General features: G+C 38.3%; 1 protein-coding gene across 1 annotated transcript in view; it reads right to left on the minus strand.

Moving 5' to 3' along the window:
- Positions 1–10,557, minus strand: part of LOC122787342 — a 320,413-nt gene extending 309,856 nt beyond the window's left edge. The window contains exon 1 of the mRNA XM_044053993.1: positions 10,461–10,557. The gene's annotated coding sequence lies outside the window, so the exon portion shown is untranslated. The remainder of the gene's footprint in view (positions 1–10,460) is intronic.
- Positions 10,558–14,526: the final 3,969 nt, after the last annotated feature.

Consider the following 14,526-nt stretch of genomic DNA (forward strand, 5'->3'; position numbering starts at 1 on the left):
CAATAAGAGGAAGAAATTGCTGTCTAACAGTAAGAGGGAGTGAGCCCTAAACTGGAAACACTCCCTTCTCAGCTTAACAAGCGAACAAGACTTCATGTAAACTCCTCCGAAGCTAACTACGAATTCAAATTAGCTTCCTCAACTAAGGACAATCATAAGGCATTGTTTAGTTCCATCCGTAACCTAAAAGGAAAGCCCCAGACTTGTGCCAAACGTTTAGCTAATGATACCAAGCCTGTGGACATTGCTAACCTGTTAGCCAACAAGATCTGTGAAAACTTCACTCCCCTGTTCCCACCACACTTACCTCAAGACATCCTTACTACCTGTCCTCTGCCTTCTATCTCTAAAGAGAAGGTTGTGAAAACCCTCTCTAAGGTCAGAAACACAGCATCCATGGGACCAGATAACATCCCAGGCTGCATCCTACATGGGCTCAAACAATAATTAGCAATGCCTTTGGGTACTCTTTTCAGTCATAGTCTAAGTACTAAGTGGCTTTATCTCAGCTGAATGGAAAAAGGCCACTGTTATCCCCTTGCACAAAGGTGGTAGTTCCACTGACCCCAGGAACTACAGACCTGTTAGCCTGACTAGCCTTACCTGCAAGGTCATGGAGAGAATCATCATGGACCTTATCAACAAAGATATTGGTAATCTCCAAACACTTGACTACTTAGTTTGGATTTATCAAAGGGAGATCATGCCTGTTAAACCTGGTGGACTTCGAGACAGTCACAAAGGCCCTCGATGAGGGGAAATCTGTGCTACATCCTACCTAGACTTAGCCAAGGCTTTTGACACTATCCCTCACTCAGGCATAATTGACAAACTCACCCAGCTAGGTATCAACCCATATATCATTAGATGGGTTGCTAACTGGCTCACTGATAGAACCCATATAGTCAAAATAGGGGAATCCACCTCCAACAGCAGCCCAGTTACCAGTGGTGTTCCACAGGGTTCAGTCCTGGGACCGCTACTGTTTGGAATCTATTTCTTCGAAGTACAAGCTAAAACTAAAGGTCTGAGGCTGACAACGTTTGCTGATGATTGCAAACTGGGAATGGTCATAGACTTTCCAAATGATGTTAGCATCCTACAAGAGGGTCTTACACAAACTAATGATTGGTGCTATAGTCATGGCCTTAAACTCAATGCAAAAAATATATATATTAAAATCCCTTTCAGTAAGAGCGATGTTCCTGCTAACTACCACATAAATAACAACACCCTAGTGGTGAGAGACCTGGGCACACAGGTTGACAGCAACCTTACCTTTGATCACCATGTCTCCACAGTGGTAAGAAGAGCAATCTGTAGTGGTCATCTCTTAAGTAATAGCATTGTCTCCAGGAAAAATTGAAGTTATAAACTCCCTGTACTCTTCCCTCATCAGGCCAATAACTGAATACAATGTCACTTTTGATATGTACCTTTCTAAGCACCTGCAGCAATTGGAGAGACCACAAAGGTTCCTCACAAGGAAAATTCAAGTCTTCAGCATCTGCCCTATGAGGATCATCCGAAACCACTGTCACTTTATTCTGTTTCATATAGACTACTCAGAGGTGATCTCTGTCTTGCATATAAGGTAATCTTTGACCCTGCTTTATTGGAAATGCTGCATATCCATAAGTCAAATGGTACATGGGTTACACACTTTAAAGGGCTTAACCTGGTATGTAACATTAATAGAACCTGCTGGAGGCACAGATTTGTCTCCCAGAGGTTACCACACCATTGGAACAGACTCCTGCTTCATGTCAAGTAGACGCCTCAATGGCCCGCTTCAAACACAATCTGGATGATTGGATGGATAACTGTAAATTCACCCCAGGGGTTACACCTATGTCTCTCTTGGACAGGGGTGACAAATGCTGATCACAGAAAGAAGGGTAAAACTTGGCTAGGCTTGTAAGGGCCCTATGGTCATTAGCCTAGTAACCTCCTATGATCCTAAGTACAATCCTAGACACAGTTATCACAGACATATCTGATAAATTATCATCCTTACAAGTTTTTCCTCCCCTTAGTGAGTCACAGTTTTCCAGTTCTAACTACCTGGAAACTTGAAATGGGAAAACTATCCCCCAAACTCATACTAATCCATACTGTTCCCAAAGCTAGTGAATCTCTATGGGAAATAGAGCTACAATTCATAAACTGTGAGCAGGTATACAATTGTCAAGATCCAACAACAACACTCTCAATCATCCATAATATGCTAATGCCTATATATAATAAGCTAATCACTCTATAAAAACAGCAAGTGTGCAGCAAAAAAATGTGGTTAATAAGCAACCTAAAATACAAGTTAAAACAAAAGACAAAGTGTAGCTTAACTAGATAAATGATATTAATAACAAAAATAAAAGAATGGACTAAAATAGACAAGAAGGGATGGAGTTTGCTAGATAAAATTAGTAAAGGTACCAAGGTATTGGTTGCAAATAAATTGAGAGGGAAGTGTAATGGAGTGGGATGAAGCTAAGCAAGAATTCAAACTTTAGGTTAGAAAATGCCTTCACTATCAGTCACTGATTGCAGAGTATATACAAAGAGAAAATGATGATGGAGTGCTAGTGAAAGACCAGGTCTGGTAGAGTTTGGATTTGACTCTAAAACATAAGACACCATTAAAAAGAGGATAATTAGTAAGACAAGTATTCCATGATATCTATAAGAATCAGTCAGAGGAAGTCAGAAGAGATTGGGAAAAGAGAACAGAAATGGAAATTACAAAGGAACAAAGAGAAAAACCTGAAAGGCTCCCAAGAACATAACAAAGTCCAGAAGGCTTAGGTTTTTGCATGGAAGTGTTGACATAGATATCTTTATTCCACAAGTAGACTTCAGATGATCTTTCTTCGGACAGATAGCTAATGTTGGAGATGTGATGAAGAAAAAGAAAAAAATAAAAACATGTTTTTTTTCTGAGACTGTTACAAGTTGGCAGATTTTAAAAAAATCCAACAGGGTACCTTGATAGAAATGCTGGGTGAACAAATACCAGTAACTAAGGAAATGATGTTTTGAGCTTGATATGCAAGATCTGAATTGCCTAGATATAGTAAGGCCTTACTAAGTTTAATGTTATTTAAGACCAAAAAAAATCAGTTACTAGAAAACAGAAATCAAAATCTAAACCAACTGTAAATGAAGTTTTGGATATTGTAATGGAGATAAAAGAGCTGCAGATGGGATTTTTAGAAAACGAAGGGGCAAATTTCTTAGAAATAAATTGAATTTTTGTGGATACAATATGCATACGCACTTCCTGCTCAGGAGGAACAGTAAGGTGTAAGGGGAAATAATTTATGTAATGCTGAAGTGAATAAAAAAAAGCATATGTTTACTTTACAACATTTTTATTAATGTATGTGAGTTCATGTTGCAACTTAAATTCATGTTAAATAGGTAAAAATGAACACTTCCAGAGAATATGAAAATAAACCAGAATACAACATAATAAAGAAAAAGTGAACTGACTATGCCCTCTGCAAGCAAATCCACTCCAGGAACCAAAAAAGTTCTAGCAGGTCGTTAGAAACATAAGTACTAATAATGAATTTCAAAAACATACTACCAATGTAAAGGCCATCATAAAAATATTAATGAACTGAGAGACAACATATCCTCTCCTCCCCCACTTCAACAAAATTGTTTAAGAACATTTTTCTGTTCAACCCACAAATTCCCCTGTACAAATACATTTCCTACGCCTACTTCTATATTAAAACAGTTTCCAAAAAAGTAGACTTTCAGGAAACTATTAGATAAAATAGACTACCATTATAACCCAGACTTTCACACAGTACACCTCAAAGGAGTAAGAAAGGCAGTGTCATTATAAGCCATCCATTGAAGCATATACATTCACTCTTGCTGTCACTATCAGATCCATTCCACTCCATTTTAGATGCTCATTGATACTGCCTTTTCCCAAAGTAGTTACTCTTACAGCAATCACTGACTATGGGCCGGCTGCCAACTCCTGCCCTATAGTTATAATTAAGGGAAAACTAACCAAGAAGCAAATATTAGAATAGATTCAAAAGTATGAGCTATTCATAGCAAAACAGTTTGGATTCCATTCCAGAAACAGTACATTAACAGAACTGTATTCTTTAACTAACCAAATCTGTATTAGCAAGGAAAAGAAATGAATGAAACAACCTGGGAAAGGAACAGAACCCACAGCCTTCTGCACCACAGGCAACTATACTTCCTGACAAGCTAATGAGATTGCTTCTAATGATTTAACTGCTAATACCCAAATGTCTGCTTTCTTATTAAGAACTTAGAACAGATATGTAAGTTCAGCATCTAAACATTAAAGATCTAGAATGAATATCCATACAATAAGTTCAACTATAAAGGTATTTGGCCACTATATTCACAACATGTTATCCTTTGGTTGACATGCAGAACAACAGGTTGACAAAGATCTGAAGTGACAAAAAGCATCCTATAGAATGTCATATCTGCTTACTACTGACGCCTGTGCATTAATAGCCTAAAATGCTTTTACATGTCTTGAAAAGCAGTCTAACATTAATCTGCCTAAATTACCAAGAAAATATATCAATCACATGAAAGGAAAATATTCACATTTATCATAGAAGAAGGAACATTAATGTGATACCATAAAGAAAACCGAAGGGTTATCAGTTGAGGCAAGAGCACATTTCATACTAAATTCTCGTATAGACAATCTATTAAATGGAAGCTGTTCACCTTTAAAAAAAACACTAGTCAGACGTCCACAGTATAACCTAAGAAGTCAAGATACCCTGCAGTTACAAAGACCCCTATATATAGCATTCCAGCAATAACAACCTTCTACAAAACTACCCCTGTGACATGGAATAGTCTAGCAGACAAGATACAAAAAGCTAATAAACTAACTCCCTTTTGAAAGCTCACCACAGCAGCAAACATAAGTGTGATTTTTTGTTTTAACTTTTTGCTTCACTGTCTGTCACTCATCAGGCCCATCACGTTCAATCAGCCCATTTGTTCTCCATCTCTTGGATGAGAGTTTATCAGGAGGGGTCATCTTTTAGACAGTCATCAGGGATGGTTCGAGGCTTTTTACTATTTAGCCCTACTCCCCACATGCACCCAGCAAAATGCCTGCGAGGGGATGTGCAATGGGCTGATGATACACTGAGAAAGTTGCAACCAGTGTAAATATGCAAATAAATAGTGGTAGTATCATTTTATACAATGTAGTGATTTTTATACATAACGTTCATCTTCAAACACAACTAGAGTAATTATTGAACTATTAGTGGTAGTATCCTTGTACAGAATGCAGTGATTTATATAATTAACATTCAAGTAAAACTGCAGTTATGGTAATTATTGTACTGTAAATGTTGGTTATACTGTATCCTGAAGGTAAACACTGATTTAAAGATTAACTCAGAAGGTTATTTGTTTGCAAATGCTGTTTTGAAAAGTTATTACTGCCTCTTGGCCTGGGCCATGGCTGAAAATCATCTTTAGACCAGTCCTAAGGCAAGCTCAGGGAGGACAGGAACCTCCAGTGGAGCAGAAGGACAAGCTTGCTTGATCTTGATTTTCACTATGAATACATACCATGAAAGCGGGGCCTCACAATCCTTATGTCTTTTTTGGTTTTAAGCAGGAGATGTATAGGCTCATAGGTGTGTACTAGGCTAATGGCCCTGGAGTCTTTACAAGCCTAGCCCATAGGATTACCCTGGCATCGTGCCACCCGACCTTAGTTCCCAGTGCCTCTGTTGGGTAAAGCCACTGGAGTGATCCCTGGGGTGAGTTTTCTATTTTTCATCCACTCATCAAGATTTCTCTTGAAGTGGGCCAGTGAGGTGCTCTCTCTTGACATGTATGGGAAATCTATTCATAGCATGGTCAGTCTCTGGGTTATGAACCTGTCCCTCCAGCATGTTCTGTTGATTGTGGTAATGAGGTTGAGGTCTCTGGAGTGTGTGGTGCAGAGGGATTGGGATTCCTTTAGATCTAGCATTTCTAACAGAGCTGGGTCAGACATGGCTTTATAAGTCAAGCAGAGATTGCCTCTAAGTAGGCGATATGAAAAATTACCACAGGTATAACTAGCTTGTGACAGCCTAGCATTCATAGCAACATAACTTTTTGATCCGTCAATGTCGGCTCTTGCTTTCACTGTGAAGCAGAATTCACCAAGCATTGGATTGTTCACCCACTAATAGGGAACGTGAGCTGGTTTAGACTATCATGAGACAGGTTAGTTTTACCCTACTGATGATGTGTTGTTGCAGTACTAATCCTGCTCAGTATGAGCGGAATGGCAGGTTCAGACATTTGCTATATGTGCTTAGCTGAGGAGCCAATGATGCACACCTACCATCTATAGGATTATGACTGAACACTTTTAAGTCAGAATTCCACCTAAACCTAATGATACCACAGTGCTGTGGATCAGTGGTTGGCCAGGGATAGCCAACCTCAAGATCGGTGAGGACTACCGCTCATCACTGGGTCTGAGCGTGGATGGAAGGGGGCCACCTTTTTCCAGCAGTGCACAGCATGTTCATGGGGAAGTGGGTGCCAAATCATTTGCAGATGACCTGATTCTTATCATTTTCAAATAAAGATTTTAAAGTGAAAATACCCTATAGTATCAGACATCACACAAGCATGTTAAATCAATCTAAATATACATGTATGTTTTTTCTTAATTATGTCACACAGAATGCTAGATTTTCAGGCTCATAATACCAATTACAAAGCTGTGTTACTGATTCTGGTAACACAGATAAATAAATACAAGCTTTCTTTTCTCATAAAATTAAATAAAGTACCTGTGATTCAGTCCCAAGACATTTAGACTTGAAAAAAAGCTACTCAAAGGCCCAACTTCTAAAACAATTATTTCCTAGGGCAGACCACATTAACAAGTCTCATCCGTTGTAAATGCTTATGAATGTGTTGCAGTACTTTGCCCCAAGAGTAAACTGCTCCAGAATCTAGAGGTAAAATCAAAACCTTTCTCAGTTGATGACATTTCTTTATACTAGCCCTTCATTCATGCTGAACTGATCATCACTGACTACAAGTGCTGAAATCAGACTGAATTTTGTCTAAGCCTGTTCTCTAGTAGTGTATCAGTCAATTTACCTCATTATCACTATAGCTGTGGACCCCCTTTCCACACACACACACAGACACAGACACACACACACACACACACACACACACACACACACACACACACACACACACACACACACACACACACACACACACGCACACGCACACGCACACGCACACACACACACACACACACACACACACACACACACACACACACACCATCCCAATGGTTTTGTTCATAATGGTATCCATCAAAAAATCTCACTTGTTGGGGAGAATATGGCATTGATGGGAAAGAGGGGGATAGGGAAACTGTACCCTGATATACTAGACTGCCTTCACAAGCTACGCTGTGTTTCCTGTGTAGTACTAGCAACTTCCTCAAATATCAAGACAGCAGTGATTCTTAGTATGTAACTCCCACAAGAGAAATGCTCTCCTATTTCACTATGTTGTATTTCATCTAAATGTTGTCCAAAAAATGTGATCATTGCACTGCTGGACTACGTTTTGCTTGACTATGCTATTCTATTTGCCATAATTATGTCTAGTATAATTAGTAACATATGTAATAGCTTATCTTGGCTGAAGGGCCCCACCCCACCCCCGGACCAATTCACCTCATTCAAATTTCAAATGAATAAATTAATAAATCATGGCCTTATTTTCTTTCTTATCAATTTTATTTTAGTAATCTGAACTTTTCTTCTAATTCTCAGTTAACCAGTCCAAACTTGTGAACCTGATTTATTCATGTAGAATTAGACCATGTTTCTTCTATGACATCAGGTAGCTACTTATTTTCCTTTTTTTTAATTGTCTTCTTTCTTTCTTTTTCTGTACAATCACTTAACTAAAAAAGAAGGGGGTCTTGCTTTTGCAACACTGAAATAGCCTCTGTCATGTGTTGGATAAGCAACTTCTTGCAGGACAGCAATTTCCTTTCCACTAGACAGGGTGGATGTTCATTTTAAGGTTTAAAACAGCTGACCTGAGTTTAAAGCTTCACAGAACTGTGCTAAAGAGATCTGCATCAAGTATGCCTTGTGTGTGTGTGTGTGTGTGTTGTGTGTGTGTAATTAAGCAAAGCAAACTTAGTTTACTGTTCTGTTGTCAGCATACTGCATAGCGCTCAAGCTTTTTTCTCCAAAATCAGAAACAAACCAGAGATACTCAGTACTCAGGAACAAAGGCACCAAATCAGGGACACTTCTAAAATATTACAAGGGTTTTACTTACAATGTCAATAAAATGTTAGACTATTAGTATTACTATGCATTTGGTGATGAACAAACTAAAATTCATTGAATTATGTAATAAATTTGTTGTTGTTGTGTCTTTCGGCTTTTTCCTGGTTAGGGGTCGCCACAGTGGAACTCCAGTCCGCTAATGATTGGCAGTAGATTTTTACGTGCCGAGTCGCCAGCCCTGACGCACAACCTTCAACGAAGGTACGCCCATTCACGCATGTCTCCAGACAGAAGACACCCTAGCTGAGAATCGAATGGGACAACGTCTTACTGTGAGGCGACAGCGCTACCGCAGCACCACCACCGCAGTCAATTATGTAATGACTTTAATCTTCACTATTTTGTCACAAAGTGACAAAGTTTATGAGGGAGAGGGCAAAGTTTAAAAGCAAAGACAATAACACTTGAGACATATGCTATACTGTGCCATGGCAAAGCAGATATAGCATGGCAGGCACGTTGAAAAGTGGGTGCACTCCTTAACACTGAAACTTTTAACACTAGCATATAAACAAATCCTGCTATGGAGTTCAAAGGAAGCGTAGAATAATCACCAGTCTGGATGGGACTGAGTAATACAGCACCATCCACTAACAAAATGATCTGTGTTAGATGCAGAAATGTGAACATTACTAGTACTGGTAAAATCATTTGTCATAATAGTCCACCAATCAGTAATGCCACTGTCTTTAGAAACTGCCCCTCCCGTTTTCTTTAAGCAGCCAACAAAACTGAGGTTTATAACCTTGCCTTCTTTAACATATCTACAGTTGCTAATGCACATGATTTTATTTATAGTGAAGCATTTTTGATATTGCTGTTAGTGTAAATTAACATGTTTACACATCTGAACATAGTATGAGCACTGGACAGGACAGCCTTTTTTTTTTTTTTACACAGCATCAGTCCTGCACTCTCTTCATGCACCCCAACCAGCTACTTTGTGGATGTTCAAGAATTTAAATGTGAACAAATATCTGTTCATACCTTACTTCTTCACTCACTTCCTTACTTCTATCAATATGCCACCCCCCCCCCCAGCTTTCTCTGTAAATATACCATAAGCCTGCTTTTCTCTTACTTCTTATTGCAATTCCTGTTTGTATTATATTAACTTAACTTTAATTTCTCTATAAACTGGCTAAATTTTTTCTAAGTATTAAAACATTTTCATATAACTTGTATCTATTCTTGACCAATGTTTTCATATTAAGTCTAATTTGGTATAATTGTTTAAACTGTATTTGTTTTTGTACTATTTTTACAGACTGCAAAATTATTGTTCTTAAATGTTTTGTAAAACTGGTGATCAGATGTCAATAAATAAATATATTTTTTTCACATCTTCGCTGAATGCTGCACATTTGGTGTAACATGATGCTGCCTGGTTATACATCCTGCTTCATAAACACTATAAGAAACACAGGTGCATTCCCCATCAGGACAAACAAGCACAATCTCATCTTATCCAGTTGCAACTGTAATGTATTCTCAGTCACTAACCTTAGGCCAAGTCATTAAGCAAAACATTCCTTTCTTTTTGGAAGGATGACTGCCATTATTTGATCCAAAAAAACAGTACAGCTGCATTGCCTACATTCTTCTACCCGCAGCAAGTTTGCTATTTCAGACACAGCTAAAGCAAGGGTTCCCACACAGCATCAAATCCCAGTCTTTTGACAAAAGTCTACAACTTTGTATAGTGTGGAAAGTGTAAGGAACGTACCTCACTAACATCTCTTGTAGTTCTTCACATTTTATCAGTCTTTCTGCCTAAACGTAACATCTTCAAAGATTATAAAATGAAAATGCCACACAGTTCCAGACATCACACAAGCAAACTAATTCACTCTGTAAATATATATGCATGTTTTTTCTTACTCATGTCACACAGAATGTTAGATTTTCAGGCTGATAATACCATTTACAAAGCTGTACTTCTAATTCTGGTAATTTGACCCAGATTTCCCTCAAGCTTTTCTTCTGATCAGCAGAGTAGAATGTGGAAAGTTTGTTTTTTGCATCTAAAGTTATTTAACCTGTACTTTCTGAGATAAAATTTCCAAAGTGAAGAAGTATACTTACTTAGGTAAGAGTTCTTCCTAGGATCAGCACTGCAGAAGTTATGTTTTCTCTCGTACTGCTTTGAAATTTTGATTGCTGTTTCACACATGGCAAACCTTTCTGATAGAGCTCTGCCTTCTTCTGCCTTGTAGAACAATTTTCACCAATGGCATCATTACCCTTCAGACCACTGAGGGGTATTTTGCATGAAAGCGATTAGCATATCTGTCACTCAGCACCAGAGAGGCCAACCACAGCCAGCCTAATGCTTCAAAAGTTCTAACATTATTCTTACAAAAGGGGGTCCTTCTTGGGTGAGTGTATTAACCCTTTGCACGCTGGTTACTAGAACAAGTTTCTCATGCTGTTTTCTTCATTTTTTGTTGTAGACTCCTGTATCCTCTATGTCTTTTTCCTATTTGTAATTTTCTTTTTGTTTTTTTGTTTTTTTTTTCAGCATCATACCCACCACCCACCACAGCATCTGCAGGGTATGCAGCTTTCAGTATGTTAGGTGCATCACTGTGTTCAATTACGCAGATGCTCATCGGTGGGTGATTCTTATACATTTTAAATATAAAACTTGTCCCGACTTTCTCCCAGCATGTTTTTGTGCCTGTGCCTAATGATTATTTGAAGGCATGATAGCCTCATTTGAGGTTTAAAACACAATATCCAGCTGTTTAGCTCTGACATGATGTGCTGTTCTACTACTGAGATACTCTAGTAAACAAAATTAGTTGTAAGATGTTGGGGCACCAGCAAGGCCAGTGAAATCAGGAACACCAGCAAGTATAATGGAATTTCCAGGCTGTAAGCAGTATGAATAAAATTAAGGGTTACCATCAGGTTTAATGGAGTCTCAGGACTGCCAGCAGTATGAATAATGTTAGGGACTCCAAAATGGTGAATGGCATCTGATTGTTGCCAGTAATACAATAAAATCAGGGAACCCAGCACAAGTAGCAGAGTCAGGGACCACTAGCATGTTTAATTGAGTCTGAGGGTTGATAGCAATATAAATAAAGTCAAAACCCCCAAAGGATTCATATCACTAGCATGTTTAATGGAGCCTAAAAGTTGGCAGCAGTGAGTTAGGGACCCCACCTGGATTAATGGAATCAGGGGGACACTGGCATTTTTAATGGAGCCTGAGGGTTAATAAAATCAAGGACACCAACGTGATTAAATCAGAGTAGTTACTTGTGTCAGGGGATCTACAGTACACTTTGTTAAAGCATAGTGCATCTCCTCAAAAATAACCTACACTGGACTTCAAATGATTAACTTTGGGCAATGTGCTCTAAATCTGGAGTTACGTTTCACTACAACCAGAGACATATTTGAATTATGTTGGAGTGGCCATCCTTAAGATTCTTTATCCCACAGTTCTGATGTCTCCCATTATTAATTACAGAAAGTGCTGTACGATATATGAAATTTTATTTTTTTAACATAAAAAAATGATTCACCGAAGACCGACCGAGTTTAGAAAGTAATGTATATGTTGTACATTGCACTCTCCTTGATTGTACATTACAGTGTCTGAACTATTCTGTTATTGCTTACAGTTCTGTATTTTCTGTTTATGAAATGTTTTGTATTTCACCTAGGCTGAGTCTGAAATTGGTCAGTATTGATCAGTGCACTAAACAAATCTAAATAAATAAAAAGCACATATGCTGAGAGATGTCTTTCGGCTTTTCCCGGTTAGGAGTCGCCACAGCGGAACTCCGGTCCACTAATAATTGGCAGTGGATTTTTACAGAGCTGAGTTGCCAGCCTGACGCCCAACTTTCAAAGAAGGCACACCCATTCACGCACGCACCTACCTGCATGACTTTCAAAAGCACATATCCTATTCAGCTCTAAATCTGAGAGTGTCATATAAATGTGAAAAGGCGGTCAGTGACCACGGTTTGCAAAATATCTAATATAATACAGACTATACTAGTAAGTTCATTTTTAAACAGTATGAGGCCCCATAACATTTGTATTTCATTCACTTGCTATGTGGATGCAGTGAAAGTAAGTGTCTTATTCTTTACCTAATTTAATTCCTGATATTGTCTTTCTCTGGTTACTTTTCTCACTCTTCTGCTCCCTTCTGATATCAGATGTTTTCCATCTTGTCTAAGTCTTTTTTCCTTTTTTTTTAATGTTGTCATGTCCAAGTTTTAATCATACTATTGGTATAATTCTTTATTACAGGATCTATATTAAATCAGTGAACGCTGATTTATCGACCCCATGTAAGAAAAGCTTACAATCCCAAACACTCGGAACAGCGATTTGTTTCCCAGGGAAACAAAAATCACTGTTCCACAAAAAAATAAAATAAAATAAAAACTTCAAAACATTACATAAAGTGTGGGGGGGGGGGTTGTGCCCCCACACACCCCCTACTTAAATATACCAACTCCGAGATCGCACTACAGTGACGAAAATGACAAAGTAACGGAGGCAGCCAAGCAATTTCTTTCTTGTACTTGTGACTCTACTGCAGTTTATACCATTGTGTGATATTATCTGGCATCTCACCTTTCAAGTCAATTAGATAGATTTGAGAAGGTTCCTTATTAAGCAGCAGACTGTAATCTCTGCAGAAATGTGGTTGTTGTTGAATGGAATTTTTAGGTGCTGTACATTCTGCCTTATCACTGTACTTGTTGATGCATAATCCTGGTGTATTTATGAAATTCATCATATTTTATATGTTCTCCCCAGGCTCCAGATCAAAATTTGTTTGTACTCGGACAGCACATTCATTAATCAAAACAGAAATAAAATATTTATTCCAGTTTCATGCAAGCTTTTTACTGAATACAGTTTTAAGGTTTTGTTTCTTTCTACTGTGTTGCTTTTCTCCAACTGTTCTTCCAGTGCTCTTATGTGGAAGCAAGCATTCATTTAGGTGTCACCACCAACCAGACAAATAAATGGATCAATCAGTCTAGCAAAGGTCCAGGATACACAACTATGACTGGGTTTTGCATTTAACTTATCATAATCTGTCTAGTTAGTATATGATTATACTCAATGAAAACATTGGAGTGTTTATTTAATTAGCTTCATAGTCTCATTCAGAAAGTAGTTATGGAAGTAGGTGTGGGGACTGTGGCAACCACTGAATTAAGGGTTCACTGCAGACTGATTAGTTCTCTATGCTGTCTGCAAGGCAATTGCATCCAGTACCTAAAGTGAATTAATTTACTGTTATCCATAAATTCATTCTGCCTTATTTTAAACTGAGCATGGGAAGTCTATTAAATAACTGTGGCACTGTTTGATTAGAAAATGTGTCTCGTACTTAGTGATATTAATTTTGTACTTATGCTGCATAGCCCTACCTATCTCCATTTTAATAAACACTGGTGTACCACAAGGATCTGTACTAGGACCCCTTCTATTTTCATTAACAACTTTCATCTCTCCATTCCAAATTCCTCTGTAATTTAGTATGCAGTTGACTCCACCATCATCTGTACTGCTGACACCCCCTCTGACTTACTATTAAAAACTCAATTAGCCTTTTCAAAAACTGAAACTTGGATGCAGAACAACCACCTTGCCCTAAATGCGACCAAAACCAAACTAATGGTATTTACTCCCTCCAGAACTTCCACCATTGATAATTCCTCCTTCAGTATATTAACCCAAAACAACACCCCCATTGAAATCGTATCTCACACAAAGCTCCTTGGTGTCATCATCGATGATCATCTAAAATTCGACATCCATATAAATACCACTATTAAAAAAACTCATCGGAAATTAGGTCTCTTGTATCGATATAACCGCTTCCTTACTCTAGCAACCAGAAAGACATTAGCCTCCTCCTACCATCTCCCGTCTCTCACATATGGTGCTCCCCTGCCCACTGATCTCCAACGCGGTTTACAATCCAAGTTAGGATCCTGCTACAATAAAATCAACAAATTTGCCACCAACTCCAAATATTCATCCAATCACTGCATCTCTCTTCAATTCCTTCAGTGGCTTGAGTTACCAAACTACCTAAACCTGCTAAAACTCTCCATAGCTCACAAAGTCATCTTCAAACCATCTAGCTGTCCAGCTCTCTCTT

This window comes from Protopterus annectens, chromosome 13.part0, assembly GCF_019279795.1.
Source record: "Protopterus annectens isolate FY-2018-M chromosome 13.part0, PAN1.0, whole genome shotgun sequence".
Classification (NCBI taxonomy): Eukaryota; Metazoa; Chordata; order Ceratodontiformes; family Protopteridae; genus Protopterus; species Protopterus annectens.